General features: G+C 39.4%; 1 protein-coding gene and 1 pseudogene across 1 annotated transcript in view; one reads left to right on the forward strand and one right to left on the reverse strand.

The window, feature by feature from the left end:
* The window catches only part of C1H4orf19 (chromosome 1 C4orf19 homolog), a 72,281-nt gene that overhangs the window by 38,954 nt on the left and 10,489 nt on the right, over nt 1–22,838 (reverse strand). The gene's annotated exons all lie outside the window — the stretch shown is intronic.
* LOC116148125 (large ribosomal subunit protein eL39-like) lies at nt 3,113–3,268 on the forward strand (annotated as a pseudogene).

Consider the following 22,838-nt stretch of genomic DNA (forward strand, 5'->3'; position numbering starts at 1 on the left):
TGGTTTAATTACTGTAGCTTTGTAATATGTTTGAAATCAGAAAGTGTGATACTTCAAGTTTTCTTTTTCTTTCTCAAGTTTTTTTTTTTTTTTTTTTTTTTTTTTGGCTATTCTGGGTCTTCTGTGGTTCTGTATGAATTTTAGGATCATTTTTTCTTTTTTGTAAAAAATGCCACTGGGATTTTGACAGGCATTGCAGTGAATCTGTAGGCTGCTTTGGGTAATATGGACATTTTAACAATATTAAGTCTTCCAATCTATGAACATGAGACATCTTTTTAAAATACCTATTTTATTTCTTTCATCAATGTTTTATAGTTCTCAGCATACAGGTCTTTCGCCTCCTTGGTTAAACTTATTCATCAGTATTTTATTCTTTTTGATGCTACTGTAAGTAGGATTATTTTCTTAATTTCTTCTTTGGGAAGTTTGTTGTTAGCATGTAGAAATGCAGCTGATTTTTGTATGCTGATTTTGTATCCTGTGACTTTACTGGATTCATTTATTAGTTCTAACTTGTGTGTGTGTAATCTTTAGGTTTTTCTACATATAAGATCCTGTGGATTTTTATAATCACTTCATAAATGGTGCTAGGACAATAGGTTATTAGGAAAAAGTTAGATCCCGAAATAAATGGGAACAAAAATATTTGGAAGGAAATACAAGTGAATATTTATCTAATTTAGGAATAAGGAAGAGCCTTTCAGTTACTACAGTCCTAGAAGAAACACGAAGTAAAAGATTAACAGATTACATAAGAAGCAAATATTTTTCACCTTAAAAGACACCATCAACAAAAATGCAAAGACCAAATGGAACATTTGTGACACAGATGATAAAGGGTTACTATCTTTAACTTTTGTTTGTTTGTTTTTGGGGGGAGGTGATTAGGTTTGTTTGTTTGTTTGTTTGTTTGTTTTAACAGAGGTACTGAGTATTGAACACAGGACCTCGTGCATACTAAGCATGCACTCTACCACTGAGCTATACCCTCCCCTGTACTATCTTCAACTTTAAAAGGGTTCATAATGTAATAGGATATTTATTTAAAATACCAATAAAAATAACAAAGTACATGATCAACCAATTAAGAAATGAATAAATACTAAAGCCAATGAACATGAAAAATTATTCAACTAAAGAAATAAACTCAAATAACTGGATAACACTTCTGTCTAATAAATTGAACTTTAAAAAAATGATAACAGTGTTAAAAAGCCTTTACAATATCAATAACTTTTGCTCCAAAAATTCCAGTTCTTGGAGTCTAACCAAAGAATATAACCAGAGAATCAGAGAGGTGTAAACAAAGATCTTTAAAAAAGGGTGTTCCACTTAGAATTATCCTTAAATAAATTGTGATATATTCATAAATTGGAAAACAGAGAAAATAACACTAAAAAATGCAGGGTATGAGATTAAGTTAAAAAAAGCATGGTATATATATAAAATGTAATTTCAATTTTATTATAAACAAATCACCACATATATAAACAAAGGGAATATACTCAAATGAAAACAAAGGTCATTCTGGGATAGGCAGTAGGATGAATTTACGATTTTTGTCCAGATTGGGTCAGATTTGTTTTTATTTTTATTTATTTTATTTTTTTTAACATTTTTTATTGATTTATAATCATTTTACAATGTTGTGTCAAATTCCAGTGTTCAGCACAATTTTTCAGTTATTCATGGACATATACACACTCATTGTCACATTTTTTTCTCTGTGAGTTATCATAACATTTTGTGTATATTTCCCTGTGCTATACAGTGTAGTCAATTCTACAGTTTTGAAATCCCAGTCTATCCCTTCCCACCCAGATTTGTTTTTAAAGCATGAAATATATTTATCGGCAGTCTTCTCATAATAGATTTTATTTTAGACTTCAGTGATTCACTACATAAAGAGAGCAGGTATTACACACTGGACAGGAATTTTCTTCTAAAGTACATTTTGGAAAAAATAAGCATGATGTTAAAAATGCATGTCTAACCTGCAGATTCTGGGAGTATCTTGGAATATATCGGGAAAGTTGTATTAAATCCTTCCTCCACATTTGCCTTTTACAATTTCTTCTTTATCCATTACTTTATGCTTGTATTTGATGCTGAGTTATTTGACACACAAAATCATAATTTTATTTTCTGTTGGAAACTATACCCTTGATCAAAAATTGAAAGACGATATTTATTATTTTATGTTTTTCTTCCTCTCTGATTTCTCTCTGTTGCATTTGTTTACCTTATCTTTGCCTCTCTTTTTATTATCAATTTTCTTTGTCACATTATTTTGGGTGAATAACAGTTGGCTTTACTTCTTTTCTGATCCAACATAAGAGCCTCTGCCTTTTAACAGAGTTTAAACCATTTACATTTATGCTATGTACTGAATCTCTCTTTTGTTGTCTTATTTTACCATTTTCTTAATGCTTCCTGGTGGTTTCCTTTATTTTCAGACTTTTGCTTTTACTTTGTTTTAAAATTTCTCCAGCATGTTGCAAGGTATATGTTGTGTTTTAAAAATTCTTCTCATGCGAGAAAATATTCTCTTTTTATTACCCTCTTAAAAAGCATTATTTTCATAAAGTGAAACCCAAATGAAATTTTAATGCAAGCCTACAAGTACAACACTAATTGGATCATTTTTGAGGGGAAAGGCAGCACTTATACTAATTATACAAGGACAAAGGGTGTCAGCTGAAAGCATTTTGGGCAAACAAGAGGAATGGTCACCCTATCTCTGGGTGATAGGAATAAGGAGGTGCCGGTTTGGAGGTGGAAAGAAGATTTTTGCTTTGGTGTACCTAAGGTGGTTGATGAATGTTCAAAGGGAGGTGTTCTGCGAGCAGTTGAATATATTGGCCGGAGACTTGGAAGAGAGCTTTTGGGCTCAATATGAAGATTTCAGTCATTAATATAGCTAATAAATAGGTCCATGGACTGAAAAGCAAAATAGAGGAAATAAATATATAGTGTTAAAGAAAAGACTGAATCCTGACAAACACTGCTTAATGTAAAGAAAAAGAAAAAAAAAATCTACAAAGGAGATTCATAAATTACAGCCAGTGGGTAGAAAAAAAATTAAAAAGGATTGACTCCATTCCTTGCCATGTCTTCTCACGAGACTTTCAGGATCAAGTAATTTCTGGCCAAGAAATTAAAGCAGAATTGTCCCATTCTCTGATGGATTCAGATAAAAACTGGTAATAATACCAGACACAACTCCAAGAGGAGACACTGGAAAAGAACCAAGCTGGGTCTGTAAGGAATTGCACATGAGGTGGCACCATATTTATGCCGTATCAAGGTCTTTCTAAATCAAGCTGAAAACATCACCATTATCTGGACAGTTGGGTAAGTCTTACTTGGAAAATGATTTTTCTACGCTTTTGTACTAGTAGGTTGGTTTAGTAATAATATATGAGACTTTTCATTTGAAAAACAAACACACAAACAAGTAGAAGTGAGTGTGGTAATGAAGCAGGTGAAGTGTTTCAGGGAGTAAGGATTGGCCTGCAGTGTTAAATGACACTCAAGGGTCAGACAAGAAAAGGACTATAAATGCCTCTTAGGTTTAGCACCAAGAAGGTAACTGGTGACCTTGGCAAAGGCGGTTTTGGTGCAGTGGTGAATCTGGAAGCTAGATGGCTATGGGTTAACCAGCAGTAGGAGGTGAGAAAGTATAAACATCAAGCATAAAAACCCTTGGAAGGGAATGGGCTGTGAATGGAAGGTGGAGAGGGTGAGAAAGAAGAAAGTAGGATTAAGGGAAGGTTTACTTAAGTTGGGGGTTTTCAAGTTGTCTGGATATGCTGGTAGAAGACAGCTGGAAGAAAGGGAGGAGCTGAAGACAGAGGAAAGAGGATCATACCTTTAGTAAGGTCAATAGCAGGGGGGAGGGAACAACGTAGGATTAATCAGCCTCAGATAGGAGGTGGTGGGGAATATGGTGGACCCAATGTCTCCATTCTGTGTATCTCCCTGTTCTGCAGAGGCTAGAAAGCAAAAAAGGTTTCCCAGCCTCTCTTGCAGTAGGATTCCCACACAGACTTAAGATTCAGACAGTCCTCCAAGAGGTGAGGACGGGAGAAGGAGAGGAGCAGAGATTATGCTTTGGCTACTTCTGATTTTTCAGCTGGCAAGTCCCAGGGGGAGCCACTGGGTTTTTCGTTAGCAGTGTTCCAGCATCCTGGTGCTTTGTGGATGTCAAGAGGCAGAATGGGGGGCATTTGGTGGTTTTTTTGTTTGTTTTTTGTTTTGAGGCATGGTGTGACTCTAGGGCCATCATTTGCAGTAGCTCTCCAGCTAATCCCGGCTAAGACAGTGTTTCTGCAGTCAAGAGTTCCACTGATCATTTCCAATTTCCCTCCTTTTTGGTTGTGTAAGAGGAGGCAGCTCCCTGGAAGGGTCAGGTCTATGGTGGTGTTTGCTGTTGTTGATATATTTTTTTTCCTCTTTGAAAGTATATTTTGGCCTCAATGTTTTCACGCATCTAATTGTAGGTACATATGTGTGTATATAAACAATCACCTTGAGAAACAATTATAGTCAACAATTTATTGATGGCCTACTAGTTCTTTTTATTTTATATTTTTGTTTATTTTGTTCTCGAGCCTGCTACTGAAGCCTTTCGAGGGGTACTGTAAACAATTTCCTGGATTAAATTGTGTTTTGCTTCAAATAGTGAATGTAATTTCTGTTTTCTGCAAGTGAACTTTGATTGAGAGGGACATCTACTCTTGAATCAGGGAGGAAGGAAGGATGGATGTACATGGAGATAAACGGTTTTGTGTGTGTGTGATGGTAATTTCTTCAAATGCAGGAGTTTTCAACCTGGGGTGTGCAGAGCCTCAACGATAGGATTTGAAGTGTCTGTGAACTTAAATGAGAAAAAGTCACATCTCCTTCTTCCCTAATCTCTAACTTAAGTGTAGTATTTTCTTCAAGCCTGAATGTAGGTATCAAACTACAGCATCGCTGGCAGTCTGTGTGACTTCATCTCTAACAGAAAGAAGGTATTTTCATATTATATTAGAACTGTTGTAGATCTCAAAATATTATTTATGCTCATAGCTATGCTATTTATTAGACACCTGCTAGGCTTGTTCTGTAATACATTTACAAAGAAGCACATACTGACATTTTTTCCAAAGAAGACATACTGATGGCTAATAGGCACATGAAAAGATGCTCAACATCACTAATCACAAGGGAAATGCAAGTCAAAACAACAATGTGATATCACCTCACACAGGTCAGAATGACTATCATCAAAAAGTCTACAAATAACAAACATCGCAGAAGATGTGGAGAAAATGGAACCCTTGTACACAGTTGTGGGAATATAAATAGGTGCAGCCACTATAAAAAAAAAAAGTATGGAGGTTCCTCAAAAAACTAAAAATAGAACTATGATACGATCTAGTAATTCACTCCTGGCTGAGAAAGAAAGAAAGAAAACACAAATTTGAAAAGATACATGCATCCTAATGTGCACAGCAGCACTATTTACAGTAGCCAAAACATGGAAGCAACCCAAGTGCCCATCAACAGATGAATGGATAAAGATGTCATATATATACACAATGGAATATTACTCGGCCATAAAAAAGAATTTAAATTCTGCCATTTGCAGCAACATGGATAGACCTAGAGATAATTATACTTAGTGAAAGAAGTCAGACACAGAAAGACAAATACTGACAATATCACTTATCTAAATCTAAAAAAACACAAATAACTATACGCAAAACAGAAACAGACTCAGAGATATAGAAAACAAACGAGTGGTTACCAAAGGGGAGAGGAAAGTGGGAAGAAGGGCAAGACAGGGGTATAGGACTAAGACATACAAACTATTGTGTATAAAATAGACAGACAACAAGGATATATTGTGCAGCACAGGGAATTACAGCCATTATCTTATAATAATTTTTACTGGAGTACAATTTATAAAATACTGAATCACTATGTTGTATGCCTGAAACAAATACAGTAAATCAACTATACTTCAATTTAAAAATGGAATATAAAAAGAAGCATATATTTTAAAAAAAGTTTCTGCTGTATAGCACAGGAAACTATGTTCAAATTTTGTAATAACCTTTAATAAAAAAATTTATGTATATATATGCATGACTGGGACATTGTGCTGTACACCAGAGATTGACACATTATAACTGATGGGACTTCAATTAAAAAAATAAAAAGAAGCATATTACTACATCACAGTTTTTAAAAATTGGTAACAATACTTCCTTTGTAATCCTATGTATTTTATTTTATGAATTTAAAAATATTTTCCTGAAAAGGGGTCCATAGACTGATAAAGCAGTCTATAGCATAATACATGTTAAGAAGCCTGTTCTAATGTCTTCTATTTTGCCTGTAAAGTAGGGATTCTAAACTGCAGCACTAGTTTTAGGATGGACAGTTCTTTCTTTGGGGTGGACTGTCTTTTGCACTGGATGAGGTTCAGTAGCCTTGACCTATTGTATGCTTGTAGCACCCTTCCTAACTACAAGACAAAACTGACCGCGGTTGAGAACCACTACTGTAAACTAGTGCTAAGCTGAGGAAGGTGACTGGGTCTGAGATCTGATTAGAGGAGAGAGGGCTTAAAATGGATGCAATAGAGGATGGTAGAGACAAGTGACTAGGGAAACATGCGTTTGAGTGGTGGATGTTGAGGGACCAGCTGAAATCAACTCTAGTCACCCCTCAGCATCCTTGGGGGATCTTGGACCCCATGGATATTAAAATCTGAGGATGCTCAAGTCCCTTATATAAAATGTCAGAGTATCTGCATATAGCCTATATACATCCTCCTATATACTTTAAATCACCTCTAGATTATTTATACTATCTAATACAATGTAAATGCTTTGTAAATAGTTGTAAATACAATGCAAATGCTAAGCAAATAGTTGCTGATGTGCAAATTCAAGCTTTGTTTTTTAGAACTTTCTGGAATTTACTTTTTTCCAAATATTTTTGATATGCAGTTGGCTGAATCCACAGATCCAGAACCTGCAAATATATGGGGCCAAATGTATAGCATAGCCCACAGGTATGAGAAGAGGTTTTCCAAGTTGTTTTTTTCCTACTTGTCATACATGATGAATATTCAAATAATGGACAGCCTACCATCAACAGCATTTGTGATGTAAGAGCTCCTTTACAAATGAGATGGGCTGGAGTTACCTACGATGTCCTGTTTCTTCCACCAATCCAAATGCTAACCTGTGAACATGCTGGTTGAGAAACACATGTTCTTTGAGCAAAAGGATAACACGATCCTGAAGAATCTAAAAATAACTATTATTGCCCCTTGTTCTGCTACCTCATGTGGTGGGGGGGTGGGGGGCAGTCTAGACTTGAATGGATGTAGAGGTTACTGCTCCAAGAAAATCTGAACCCAGCAGGCATGGCTGTGCAGGAACCCTATGATTCATCAATTTGATTCCTGGATATTTACACAAGAGGCATGGAAATCTGTATCACATAAAAGACTTGTCCAAGAGTATGAAGAGCAGGTTTATTCATAGTAGTCCCAAATTGGAAATAACACAGATAGCCATCAACAATATAATACACTGTGGTATAGCCATACAATGAAATACTACTGAGCAATAAAAAAGAATGAACTGCTGATATATGTGACAGTTTGGATGAAACTCAAAAATAAGCTGAGTAACAGCAGCCTTATGCAACAGAGAACATACATTCTTACAAACTGTATGACCCATTTAAATAAGTTTTAAATAGGCTAAATTAATTTATGGTGACTTTTAAAAAATCAGAATAATGACTGACTCCATGAGAGTGGCAGACGAGAATTGATTGGGAAAGGGCTTGGGAAATTTTCCTGGGGTGATAATATTCTCTATTAATCTTAATGGGGAGTTGGGTTATACAGTTGTACACAGTTGCTGAAACTCACCAAATCATACGCTTGGATGCGTGCATTTCACTGCCTGTAAATTATACCAGAGGAAGGGGAGAGGGAGAGAAGGGGGAAAGGTGAAGAAGAGAAAGAGAGCCGCAAATAAAAACTGAACTCACAGTAAACATTTTAAAATGTTCAAGATGAAGCAATGTCTGCAACAGACCCTGAGATGCAGCTTAAAGAAACAGGGATTGATGGATAGCCAGGTGGTTAGATATGCGATAAAGACGCAAAATGTTAATTGTAGATTCTAGACAGTGAGATGTACAATTCTTTCAACTTTTCTATAGCTGTAAACTTTTCATACCAAAGAAAGTGAGTGTATCTCTTTTTGCCTTTTTGAAGTATTTCATTAACCTTGGAGGAGAAGGAGGAGGAGAAGAAAGCTACTTCAAAACAGGCAAAGCATTTCATACGGTTGTTGCCCTATTTTGATAACTGAAACCTAAAAGTCATACATATCATTTCTGTTCCAGTAATAACAATCAATCACTACTACATTGTCACCACGACCTGGGGACCGCTGGGGCTGCCCCAGGCACTGTGCTAATTACCTTATATATGTCATTCTCACAGAGAAATAGTAATGGTTTTCTTTACTGTTTAACAAAAAGCTCTAGGCTGAGTCACACCTTCAGAACTTCCAGACAGCCAGGAACTAGAACAGATTTCCAAGAGGCGGTTCAAGGAGATGTCCGTGATGGTGGCTGTTTTTAGTAGAATGCATTATTTAGATACGTTACGAAGGTGCAGGACCGTCCATGTGTGTGTGTTTGGGGTAATGAGATGAAATGGGAAAAGGGAAATATATTTGAGAAGGAAGATACATTATAAGTCATAAAAAGGAACAGTAACTAATCTAATTTCTGTAGAGAGAGAAACCTTGTTCCTTTTCTCTTTTTTTCTTAAGCTCATACCCAATGCCGTATGATACTGCCACCTGGCAAAGGGGTATGACAAAGAATTTGGCACCTCCAGCTCTTTTCTAATCTCCCTTTCTCAATAAACCTTTGACAAAGGTCAGGCGTTTGAAAGGTTGGGTTTTTCCTTGTTTGGTCTAAGTGTTTCCTGCTCAGCAGAATGATGAAATGTCAATAAATAAGTGGTTTCAGTGAAGCTTTTTGGAATACATTTCCCTAAAGGCTGCTTGGTGGCGTGCCTGGGATTGATTTGGTTTTGTGCGAAACTAGGAGGTAAACAATGTAATTACCAGGCTTCCTAGTCCCTGCGGTTCCTGATACCTGCAGAGCCACGCATGTGAGAGGAGGGTAGGGCTAAAATATCTTCACCTAAAACCAGGAGTCGAGCTTTGAACTTCAACTTAGACTGACAAGATGCCAAGTTGTTAAAGTGGCAGAAGCCAGATTTGAACTCAAGAGATCTCAGGAGCCCTGGGGCAACTTTGCCAGCACTACAAAGAATCTATACATTAGGTAATATCTACCAGGGAGAAAAAAAAGATAGCAAGCAAGCCTTGAATAAAGATGTATCAGTTTCTGATTAATTTTATTGTGGAGAGAAGCCATAATTCAAATGTGATTCACAAAACAGTATCTTACAGTACTTGTCTGTGTACAGGGGGAACGTATCGAAACTGGATTAGCTATGGCAACCCCACGTGGAACAAGTTCAGGGAGATCTGTTCGGTTCACCTTATTTGCACGGGCACCCCCGTGCAGTCATTAGGGAGAGAAGAGTGGTTTTCCGTAAAGCCAGGTCCAACCATCTCTTCCTGGAAGTAGCTGACCGATGTGCAGACCAAGCATTTTTTGCCTGTTTCGTTGGAATAATACGGTGGATGTGTTTCATACAATGACTCAGTCAGTGGTACTCAGATTCCAAAAAGCAGCAGACAGACTTTGAGACTTAAGAGGATTGAGGAGGGAAAAAAAAAAAATCCTGGCTCCTTCCTTAATATAAAGTATCCACAATCAGCAAATCAGCAGGCAGTTTTCATTGGTTTGTGACTCATTTGGGACCTAATTCCAACAAAGATGATGTGATGACATTTAAAAGCTTGGCTGAAATTAGAAACATAGGAAAACTGAAGGTGACTTTGGTGGAGAATATAGAATATAAGATAACATGCAAAATAATAAAAAATATTCACTCTGTGGGTGGGTTTTATGAATTGCTGCTTCAATGCACCCATACTGTTTTGACCATCTCACTACTCTTGCCAGTCTGATGGTGAGAGATGAGTGATAGTCTCAACGTTTACATGCACAGCGGTTTTGTTTTTCAAAGGTAGAACGATCTATCTACATAATCTTCTCGGCCATTCTCCCAGGAAAAGAAAGAGAGAAAAGCTGAATGACTTGCCTTCTGAGCAGAGAGCGAAGGCAGATTTTGAACTTTAGTTCCCAGGCATCTGACATACTGCTTGTGGCCCACCCCGCATTTAAGAGTCCTGGATCCCGACTGCGTGGTGCAGGGGCATGGAGCAGACCGGTGTTCACCTGGGCTCAGGTGCTCTGCTGCTTCAAGGTGAAATGCTGGTTTCACCTGGTTTGAAGAAAAATCCAGAAGCATTCTCTTCCCTCCAGTAACATCTTCCTTTCTGATATCTTGAGTATGGGGTTGATCAGAAGGATACCGTTTGTTGCATTTTTTTCTTACCCTTTGTTGTTCTTTTATAGGGTTACAAATAAGAAATCTGAGTAAGAAACAAAAATCTTGCCACAGCACATTGTGGGACTTCTCCATGGAGGGTGCTGACAATGGGGATGTGTCAGGATGAGCACAGAGCTTGGATGTGATGCAGGCTGTGGATGCTCACTGGCGGCACCAGCTCTAGAAGAGAAGTTTACACTTCTGGGGTTGTTCCAGGCTAAACCGTGTCCCTAACCCACAGCACCTCAGAACAGCGCTGTATTCGGAGAGAGCCCCTTTAAAGAGGTAATTAAGGTAAAATGAGGTCGTCAGGCTGAGCCCTCATCCAATCTGACCGGTGTCTTTAGTAGAAGAGACTAGGACACAGAGACAACACAGACGGTGGGATGACCATGTGAAGAGGCAGCCAGGAGAGAGGCCTCAGGAGAAACCAAACCTGCAGACACCTTGACCTTGGACTTCCAGCCTCCAGAACTGTGAGAAAACAAATGTCTGTTGCTGAAACCCTCCAGTTTGTGGTCTGTGTTCTTTTGTCATGGCAGCGCTAGCAGTCTAATACAGGGGTTTAAAAAAATGTGAAGAATATTTGGAATTGTTCAAAGTCCAAGGGCCTACTTAGGCTAACTCAGAGTTGTCTGAAGTGTGTTCCCAGAAGTTAGAAACTGCTACCAGAAAAGGAAAAATGAATATGGGAAATGCTAGATGAGAGAGTCAGCCAAGTTTCTTTGCTGTAGAACTTCTCAGAGCATTTAATGTGCTGAGGTACATATTATTAGTACAACTCAGAAGATCTGTGAGTCTTCCTTGACACCTCTCTTTCCCTCACTTTTCATTTCCAATCCATGGCCGATTCCTGATGACTTTGTCTTTTAGATATTTCTTGAACTGGATCACTTCTATCTGAACTCTCATGAGACCTAGGCTGTACCAATGTGGCCTGACAATTCCATTCTCTAAATATTTTTTGAATTAGTTCACTTCTCTCTGCGGCACTGCCATCAAAACCTGGACCAAATGACCCAGGTCTCTTGCCTAGTCCACTGCAAACCTTTGTGACGGGTCTGCCCACACCCACTGGGTGCTCTCTCGGCAGCTGTCCACAGCACAGCTGTAGGGATCTTTCCAAAGCACAGGCTGGATATGCCAGCTCCCTGATGGTAAACACGTTTCAGTAGCTTCTCACTGTTCTTAAAGTGAGAAGACAAAACTCCTACCCATTCCTACAAGCCTGTCTTGAGCCATCTTCCTCCCCGGGCCCCATCTCCACAGGTTTTCTTTCAGCCCCTTTGCTCGTGCTTGCCCCTTCTTCCTGGTTAACCGTTCTGATCTTCCTCAGAGAAGCCTTCTTTTACTTCCCTTCCGGGGTCAAACTCCTCTGCTGTTGATTTGCATTGCACTTGTCACTACTGAAAATTTACATGTATATGATTATTTGGTTAAGACCCTAGTCGCCCTCTCCTACACTGAGAACCCTGAGTTGGAAGAACATCTTTTCTGAAATACCCAGTTAATTAATTGATGAAGGTTTGGGGAGGACACCTGTGAAACACAATGTGAAAAATTCTTAGGAAGAAAGACAATGAACAGGGTTCAAAGAGAAAGGCGTTCGGTCCTTAGAAACAGGCAGTTGTTTGCTGTAGCTTAGCATCCTTTGAAATACATAGCCCATCTGAAATGTTGCATATGGGAAAAATACGATACTGGGTCTAAGTTCTAGAAATAAACATGGGTGTTGAACTTAAAAAACCCCACAACTTTTGATTCTGAAAATTCTCAAACTGACAGAAGACATGAGAGACCAGTACAATGACTAGTCACATACTTTTAAGCAACCTGTTTAGTGAACAGATTTCGCTCCAAAAAAGCTGCTCTTTTCTGTGTAGTCAGTGTAATTGTGACGGTGCCTTCGGAAAGATATGTCTACATAATTAGATCACAATGCCCATATTTCAGGAAGGCCAGACATGCCTGCTGGCAAATAATTAATCAAAAAATATTTAGGGCTCGATCTTAAATAAGGGACTGTGGGAGATTAAAATGACATTTATGGGACAGGCTTTTAAAAAATTTACAACCATTTGAGAAAACAAAACACTTTCAAGGGAAAGAATAACCAGCAATAAAAATAACTGATAAATGTTAACTGAGGGGGAGGCAGAAAGCCCTGAGAGCATTAAGAGTTAATGTGAGCATTAAGTGTTAGCATAAGAGCATTAAATAGTTAACTGTTTCCAGTTATGCTTCTTCATAGAAATGGATTCCCAATGGAAAGTAGCACATCCTGTTCTCGATTAATTTCCTTGTTCTAAAAGATCAATTTGGGAAAATAATTTTATAAGGCAAATTGTAAATAAGAACATCTTTCCCTTGTGAGCACACATGAGTGTAAGAGGTCTGATTCCCTATCTAAGCAATATTTACTATTATTTTAGCTCTTTACCAGGACAATCCAAAGCTCAGGGAAGTATTTGTTCCCTTCAGGGCCAACCTTAATTTGGTGGACTTAAGCCAAATAATTAATGCATTTTTTTTCCCTGACAAAGAATAGGCTACTATATTCATCTGATGTATTAGGTCAGCCTCACATGAACACCTGGTTTGGGGAGGGTGCGATTCCCACTGCACTGGGCCCCAGGTCTAGCGATCCAGGCAGCACTTCCCTCATAACCTTTTCTTTCTAGAGGCCCCTGTGTAGGTCTAGAGAAATCACAACTGGGCACATAATGAATAAGATTATGACCTGGGACACACGTGACAGGGAGAGGGAGACCACTGATGGCAGGGCAAAGCAAGCGGGGGTGTGTTTTTAAATTAATACGAGGTGTTAACTGCATTTTAGCACTATCTAACCTAGACTAGACTAGAAACCTGCTTTTAGAAAGATGAGCCCTTCAGGTCCACGTGATCATTTCAGAGAAAGTCTGTCAAAATGAAGGTTACCTATGTATTTGGTGTGAGACTTGGTTCTCTAAAACCTAAATTCTAGACCAGATTTTCCAACCTGGAAAGGAGTCAGGAAGGTATAGTGCTCTTAGAGGCACAGGATTACCTGTGTTGTTTAATTTATGCCTTGAACTTATACTTTTCTGAGCTTTTCCCACTGTGTATGTGTTAATTTTACAATCAGGAAAAACACAATAAAGCTATCAAACAAAGATCAGAGCTGAAGCTTCATATTTTCACACATGGGAGAACTGCTGCCGTGAGCAAGGAAGAGTCTCAAAAGCTAAAGGCCATGGATGTGGGGACACACCTCTGATGGGGTAATTAACAGACGTCCACTGACACCGTGTGTAACAACTTCAGAGGTTCATTAATTAGAAGTCCATCACTTTACTACTTTCTAAGTTTTATTGAGATATAATTGACATACCTTACTTTTACCCACATTAAGTGTACAATTCAGTGGTTTTTAGTATATTCATAGGGTTGTACACAATCAATTTTAGAACAGTTTTATCACCCTCAAAAGAAACCGTGTACCTTTTAGGCAAGAACGCCCGATCCCCCATCCTACTCAGTGACAGGCAATCACCAATATACTTTCTGTCTACGTATTTCTCTATTCTGGACCATTCATATAAACAGAATCACACAATACGTGGCCTTTTGTGTCTGGCTTCTTGCACTTTCTGTGATATTTTCCAGGTTTATCCACGCTGCAGCATATATCAGTATTTCTTTCCTTCCTCTGGCCATACAGTAGTGTCCTGTGGGTATGCACCGTATTCTGTTTGTCTACGGGGACACTTTCTGGCCACCATGAATAATGCTGTTATGAACACTCATATAATTTTCTGTGTGGACACATGTTTTCATTCTTTTTGAGCATATATCTGGGACTGTACTGCCGGCTAATATAGTGGTTCTAGGTTTAACCTTTTAACAAACCGCCACACTGTTTTACACAGCGGATGCACCACTTCACACCCCGCCCCCTGCCCCCGGCAGCGTGTGAGGGTTCCAGGTTCTCCATATCCCTTCCGTCACTCGATACTGCCACCTTTCTGATTACAGCCATTCTAGTGGGTGGCTGTCATGAAGTGATGCACTTAATTATTTTTAACACGTGTTTTTAAGATTTGTTTTCTGATGACAGAAGTCATGCAAGTTAACATACAGAATTTCCTCACTTGTGTGCACTGATTTGATTCTTAGCTTCCAGGTCAAGAGCCATCCCATCATTGCATCAGCAGTTATTGTCCCTATTTAACAAAGAAATGGAGGCTCACAGAGGTGAAGCTCCAGCGCTGGGATTTGAACCCAGCTGTGTCTAAAAGCTTATGCTTTCACCACAGCGTCATCCTGTTGCAGTGGCTTCTACGTGCACATATAAACCCATGAGGATCAAGTTACAGAAGTAACCAAACTTTCTGAATTTAAAGCACCTGGTGAGGATGAGTAAGATGCTGAAGGACATGTCTTTTGCATCATAGCAACAGGTCACAGGTTATCTGTTGAGAGATTAAGGAACAGGGAAGTGATTTCTGAGACTACAGAGCAATTTAAAGAAGACCTGAAATGAAGCAGTCTCATGTCACTGGGTAAATTATTGTCTTTCTTAGCCTACCTGGAAGATGAGAACATTAATCATCCTAGGGTTATGGTGGTAAATAGCATCGAAATATGTGCTAAATGTACTTACCTTTTGGTCTGTGCACTCGAGAGGCCGAGGCCAGGTACCCTTGAATCACTGCATCCTCTGAATGAGGCCAGAGAGATGATTCAATTTTGCAATTATTTTCACTTTACACAAAGTTGTTCCTTTTTTTAACTCCTTGTAGTTAAAAAAATGATTTTGCAGCAATAAAAATTATTTTGAAGATTGGCCACTATCACAAGCAGTTCCAGAAATTAACATCCCTCAGGCTCTAGTTAAACATTATTGGTAAAAAGTTCCCACTCACCACAACCTCTTTCTAGAAATCTATTCCATGGCATGACATATGTAATTATTGTATCTTTATCTAGGCTCCTTCCAATTTTCAAATTTATATATATGACTCAAGTAAATAGAAGACCTTAGGGAACTGATCTTCTAAATAACTAATTCATAAGCATTGCTAAAAGTGGTATATTTTTACACAAAAGTTCCTGAAAAGAAACTAGGCAGAAGTTCCTCCAACCTCAAGAACATTAACCAAAAAAACCCCCCAAAAAACCCAAAAAACAAAAAATAGCATATTAGTTTTGGGTGGGACAGAGTTAATACACGAATGAGAAATAGAGACTCAAATGCATGTTCATTATTTTTAAAATGTTTATTTTGAGCAAAGGATCTTGTAATCTCAACCTTTAATGTGTACTTGGCAGCCTGTACTAAAATGGCTTATTCTCCACGGGGGAGGGGGCGTGGCCACGGGTGGGGTGGATGCGGGAGAGACAGCAGTTCTGCTTTTTCTGCTCTTACTAATTTTGTACTAGGGTTGAGGTGCGCAGCGGGAAAGAAGAGCACTGTTTCTATGAACTGTGCAAAGGAGAGGGAAGGAGGAAATCTGAGGATGATTTCCCAATTTCTTTTCTTAAAAGGCACTCTTGTGGCTGCATTTTCCCCTCAACCCAATGTTTTGTGTCCAGTTGGGCTGAAACATATCCTTTCTGGTCTGGCAGAACATGGAAAGATCAAGGAGTTTTCCTAAACCAGCGGAAGTTCAGGCAGGAGAGTTGGGAGAACTGCTTCAGTTGATGTTTCTACAACAAGCGATAGTATTGATCTTTCAAGTTATTAAGCTTGGGTACTTTGATCTGTCTAAAAAGGTAAGGGGTATAGCTCAGCGGTAGAGTGTGTGCTCAGCGTGTAAGAGGTCATGGGTTCAATTCCCAGTGCCTCCATTGGAAAAAAAAAATCTAATTACCCTCCCCCCAGCCCCCCCAAAACCAAGCCCCCCCCAAGAAAAAAACAAGAAAAAAAATAAATTGGTAGTGAGTTTTCATAACGAAATGAAAAAAAAAAAAAGACTAAATGGTGATAAACTAAATTCTGAGTTTCTAAGTATCGCTTGACCTTCATCAGCAATGTTACTACATAAAAATCAGTTCAGGGAAACCTAACGTGAAAGCAGCTCTGCTGAGGTGAGGTCCGCTGGCTAAGAGAGTGTGCTCTGCAGCCACTCAAAACTCAACTGCGCCCCGGCTCTGGCCCTGTCACTTACTAGGTCCGTCATCTTGAACACAGCCTGACCCCTCTGAGCCCAGCCCTGTAAGTCAGATGATGTGTATAAACCACCTGAAGTGCCTGGCACACAGGAGGTGCTCAGTAAACGTTAGCTGTTCCTGCTCCCCTGACAGTGATTTTAAGGAATATCAACAAGATATGGGGTTCCCCATCCACTTGTCCTAAAACAGGTCTTTACGCCAGCCCGTATTTTATTTGGCCTTCCTGTTCACAGAGTTTTTGAGTGCCTACTGTTGTCGGTGGTGGGCACTGAGGAGTCACAGGTGCCTGAGTCATAGTCCTTCATCTTGAGGGAAAGGGAAACCAGATGATGTCATCAACCAAGGTAGTAATACAGGAGGGAGAGCAAATCACTGCGGGTGGGGGTGGGGCAGTGATGAACTCAGGTTGGTCAGATGGGTTCAGTTTAAAGGGGACTGGGGATGTGCCAGTCGATTGGCCCTGTTGCAAGCAGCTGTTTTCCACGGATCTGTAGTGGCTCGGGGAGGGCAGGGTGGGAGGTACGCATTGGGTGTCATGTGCACGTGAGCCCTGAAGGGTGCACACACTCTGATACCGCCAGGGACTGACCAGGGGGCCAGGGGTGCACCAATGCCTGGGAGCAGGACAGGCCACAGGGGTTTCTGTGTGTCCCCTAGGGCCTCCAAAGTCACTACCTGCAGCTACTTAGGTTTTTAAATTTCATGTGTAAATTATTAAAATAACAAATCCAAAAATGTAATTTTCTCTTGAGTTGTGATCAATTATAAATCTTATATTCATTCTATTTAAAATCTCTCAACTTTGTTAGTTTTTTTGAGTGACTTTTCAACTTCGTTAATTAAAAGACATTTTAAACACAATATATTGGATTTTCTAAGTTATTTCAGTTTTCTGACCAGTCAACAAACCCTTCCCTAGTACTTCATCATTTTATACACTAATAAACTCACAAAAAAGATGAATCTTTGGTTCTCTTAGAAATTTCAATCTAATATAAAACAGCAAAATTATCTTAAAAATTTCAACTTAAAGATCCAAAGTCTAAATCAATCCCCCAATGACATGTTTTAAATTGGAATCACAAGGCTATTCATGTTAATTATCTTAAACATGAATTGTATGTGTTTAAAATATTAAAGACAGACTTTCCCACAAACTTATCTAAAATTATTAATACTTTTGGGTTTTATTTATTCCATCATATTTGTACTTGATTCTAAATCTTCCCAGGTACCACCCTCTCACCTCTGTCCCCAAGATTCAAATTACCAGTCACCTAACTGCCAAGACTTCTTTGATTTTTCCACCTCCCACATAGGCTGCCTTGCCAACTGACCCAAATCAATGAACCTCATCACCTTAATCCTACTCTGAATTCTCTGAGCACCCTCCCCTGATGGCAGAGTCATCACGTACGGGTGTGTATAGGACCTGCAAATGGATTCTGCCTCAGTACCTGCCCCTGACCCTGCCACTCCCGTCAGACTTGATCATAGGTGGCAGGTGAATAGGAGCTGATCCTAGAAGTAGGAGAACCAAAAGGGAGAAATGTAAGAGCATAACAGGAGTCAAGGGAAAGAGGATTTCCAAAAGGAAGGCATCACCAAGACCAGTAGTTTGAAATGCAGCCGGGAAATTTATAAGGTAAGGGGATGAAACAGGCCCATTAGATTTGATGGTCACATATTTAAATTTAAGATTCGAATTTCATCAGTGAAACTTTCATGTCATGATGTGGGGAGAAAACAAAGAGCTACGTATGGAGAGCGAGCCGGAGATGAGAAATGGAGAACAGCTTTTAAAGGCAGCAACGACTCAAGAATTCTTTAAGACTTTTTAATTAAAAATTTTAATAAGGGAAACAGAGATGGAATGGTAGACAAAAATTGGAAGAATGTGGCTCAAAGGAAGAGGCATTTATTCTGTATTTTATTTTAGTTAAAAAAAAAGATTTGAGTGTGTTTACTGCGGAGGGAGATGACTCCTTTTGGGGGAGGGTGGGAGTGCTAAGATTCACAGTGAAAAGGCTGACCTTGAACAAGAAAGGGAACACCTTATTCTCGGAGAATGGAGGGAATGAGGAAAGGATTGATACGAGTGAGATAAGTGTATGGATGCAGGCGGGGCAGGAAGCCCGGAGAGCTCAGCCCAACTGCCTGAATCCGGCTCAGCCCGGCCAGCCTGGCGAGGACTCGGCACACAGTTCCTGGGAACACCTGGGATCTGGGCTAGGATGATGACAGTTCCAGAACCGGCCCAGACGGAACCATCAGAGGAGAGGGCTTCCTGGTAGAGTAGCAGTTCCTACGGCTCACAGATCAGAGAAGGAATCTAGAGGTTTCTTTTCAACTCTGATTTCTCAGGTAAAGAAAATGAGTCCAGAGATTAAGACGGTCAAGAGAGGTTCCTGGTGGCTCTCAAACTACAAACTGGGGTTCCTGGCTCCTGCCTTCCACCCCCTTAATAAAAATATCCACAACCAGTTTTCTCCACCGCTCTCCCTGGCTGACTTTCCCTCGCTCTTCTGCTTTGAGCACCACTTTCTCTGAAAAGCCTTCCCTGGCCTCTCCCCACTCCCCATCTAAAGCAGATCCCATAAAAGCTGTCCCACATTCCTTTTCTGTTTCCTTTGTTGCATCACAAGTTGAAATTCTAGTTTTATTTATATGATGATTTCATGTGCCTCTTTCCCACCAGATATCATAAGCTAGGGACTCTGTTCACTTCTGGATCCCAGTCAGCACACTGCTCAAAGCCTACCAGGGAGCTGGTGCTCCAAGTATATGGTATAGGGGCACAGTGTTCAAGAATTTTATTTGCAAATTAAAGTTCTGCATTTGTGAAAAATGCTCACTGTGGGGTTGCAGGAAAGCTGGTTTACATTTTCCCTGTAGGCCGGGTATATGGGAAATGTTCAATACATATCTGTTGAGTGAATAAGAATTTCTGCACTACTGGGATTTTAATTCCCTTAAGAAAAACAACAACAACAACATACCTTGCCTCCAAGCCACTGAAAATAATTTAAATTCTACCTAAACATTAAAAACGAAACAAAAAAAACCTATTTAAACAAGTGTAAAATTTTTCCAAACAATGTTATTTAGAATATTAGAGTTCATCAGTACTTTGCTAATAACCGATTTATTATGAAAATACTGATCACGTAAGTAAGGTAGCTTCTGGGATAACATGTAACTAGAAAACCCAGCGTTTGAAGTTTCACACTTTGAGTGTCTCAGAGACGTCTTTTCTTATGGTACTCAATGAGCTTGAACTTAACCGATTTTTAGGACAGGAATTCACACATCTGCAAACATTTAAAAATAAAAGGCATTACCATGAATTGCCCCCACCTTTCTCAGGAAAGGAAATGCATGAACACATGCATGAAGATTAGTACCATCCAGTAGGCAAATATTTTTCCATGTCCCACCCAAAGCAAACAAATGAAAATAGAAACTTCAAGGACAATTATAAAATATCTCCAAATTTAAAGATACAGCACCCCTTTCTCCATTGGCTTTCTTCTATACTTTGCTCAGAAATAAATATTCCTTAATCAGTCCCAACTGAGAAGTTCTAGCAGGGAAACATTTCCATACTTTTGATTGTAAGGTCATTAATTTTTTGTTACATCTCCTTACTTTCAAAACCTTATAGAGGAAAAAAAAAAGCCCCCCTCAAAACCATAGAAGGCACTCAAGTATTTGTTAATTATGGATATTAAGAGACATTAGCAAGTCTACCTGGTCTAGCCCTTAATTATACCTATAGACTCTTACATTCTAATTTTTTCATGGAAAGTTTAATGTCCATTAGAGGCTATTATCTCTGTTAACAATTAAAATGTTACAGCATTTAGGCATTAAAAACTGTATCTCCCCCTGTGTTGCAGTGTCAGCACGAAAATACTTTGTCATAGTCATTTGGGCAAGTTATGGGGAATGTGAATTTTTGAGTTTTCAGGGAAGACTGATTTCAAATAGTCTTTCCTGCTATTCATCCAAAGTCTTTTGCATTTTACTAGAAAACTTGGTAACTATATCTCACATCAAAATTAACTGTCAGATTATGGCTTGGTCTGGCTATAGTTGAACGATGAGAAATGTAACTTTTTCCAGGTATTTCTAAAAGGCACACGGGCAGTCCAGGGCTGGGTCACATATCTCTAGTAATCCCTCCAGGGCTCTGCTGTCTTGGACCTTTCTGACTCTTAAGATCTGTTGAGTTCGCTCACATTCCTTTCTGTTCCATTTGCAATAGCTACTGGCTATACCGCTGAGGAAGGGTACACATTCTCCTCTTGCTCAAACTCTCAGCCTCTGCATGTGGCTCGTATTCAGGAAGCTAAATTTCTGCACTTGTGAAAAGCAGAATGTGCACTTACTGAAAGATGGACATAGAGTTGACTGAGAGGAAAGAATTACCAGTACTTTAAATTAACCGTTTATTTTCATTTTCATCAAAATATTAGCTTGCTTAATACAACTTAAAGGCAAATCACAGTTGTGACACAACTATTTTTGGCTTTTCTCAATTTTCAGATAAAATGTACAAATGCATCTTATGGATACTTTACACACTAAAGCACCGTGAACCCACACAAGATTAGCAATAGGAGAAAGAAAAAGTGGTTTGAAAGAGCTTAAAACTAAACTGTATATAAATGTGTGTGTGCATAGAGTCTAAAAAAATAAAACAGATGGTCACTTTAAAAATGGAAAATTTTAAGATATGGAAAATGCTGAGTTGAAATAAATTAATAAAACACTGGAAACAAGTTCACCAAATTTGCAAAATGGGAGCAGAAGAGTTTCCGAAAAACAGCAGCCCATTTAGGTGATGAACACCAGATGCCAAGTGTAGTTCAGTATAAACAAAAGCATTTTGATTAGCTTCAGGGGAAAAGAAGAAAAGAATCAGGTTCCAAAGGTGGGAAAGCCAAACAGCCCTAAGAAGACTGGGGCACGTGGCCCCAGCTGCCCCTGGGTATTTCCCAGTCTAAGGACGACGGAGTCGCTAGCCTCATTTCTGCCAGTGAATTGCAATCCAAAAACGTCCAGTTCTCTGGGCCACCACCAGTGACAGTGGACAACCTGACACACTGCTCTGGGCCCACAATCAGGCTGCATTTCTGTAAGAGAAGAAATAGTCTCTGAAATACTGTGTGAAGGGGCTATGTAACTGTGGGAAGGGAGTTCTGAAGACAGCTGTGGGAAATCACTGACCTTATCCACAAATGAAAAGTACCCTTCAAGAGCCATGCCATTTCCTTTAGGAAGTTCAGGATTATCAGTCTGTTGGTGTACCATTGACCCTCGCTTAAATCCAAAGTCCATTTTGCCAGCATAGCCAATTAGGCAACAGAGCCAAGTGCCCTGGACTTATGCTTAGCATGTGGGGGTGGGAGAGGGTGGGAGAGAGAGTGTGTGTGTGGCTGTGTGTGTGCTGAGGGCAAGCCCCATGCAGGAGTCTTTCTCCTTCCTGAGGTTTAGATCTGAAGTCTAACTAGTCTTTCAACTGCTTTAATGAGTGTTTTACAGTATGTTGAGCATGAGGCTGAACACTGACTCTTGGAGTCTGAGCACATCATTTACTGGACGAGACAGATCTATTCACTGGACCGTCCAGTAAAAGCCAAGTTATTCACAGATAGAGTGAGTGCTGGAGGAGGCTTTGCCTGTTGAAGTATAAAGAATTCCAGATGGAGAGTCTCTGGGTTCTAGTCTTGGCTCTGCTATTAGTCTAGGGTTATGTGACTGTAGCCAAGCCATTAACCTCTCTGGGCCTCAGTTTCCTCATCTGTGAAATGGGGACGTTGAGCTAAATGACCTTTAAAGCCTTTTTTGGACCTAACATTCTGGGAATGATCGTGGACTGTGTATTCAAAAGCAGGAGTAATCATGTTGGGATAAAATGACCAGGAGTTTTCATGATAGAAGTAGGGTAGTCTGCTCATTTTCTGCAAAATTTGATTTCTCAGTTGCAAAAATTTCAGAGTACAGACTGCAAATATCCCTGATAACCTCTGCCTCACAGATAAACACAGCTGGAATTTTTTCTTCTGGATATTATAAGTGCTAATCACAATCATTACTAACTGTATTAAAATGG

This window comes from Camelus dromedarius, chromosome 1 (assembly GCF_036321535.1).
Source record: "Camelus dromedarius isolate mCamDro1 chromosome 1, mCamDro1.pat, whole genome shotgun sequence".
NCBI classification, from domain to species: domain Eukaryota; kingdom Metazoa; phylum Chordata; class Mammalia; order Artiodactyla; family Camelidae; genus Camelus; species Camelus dromedarius.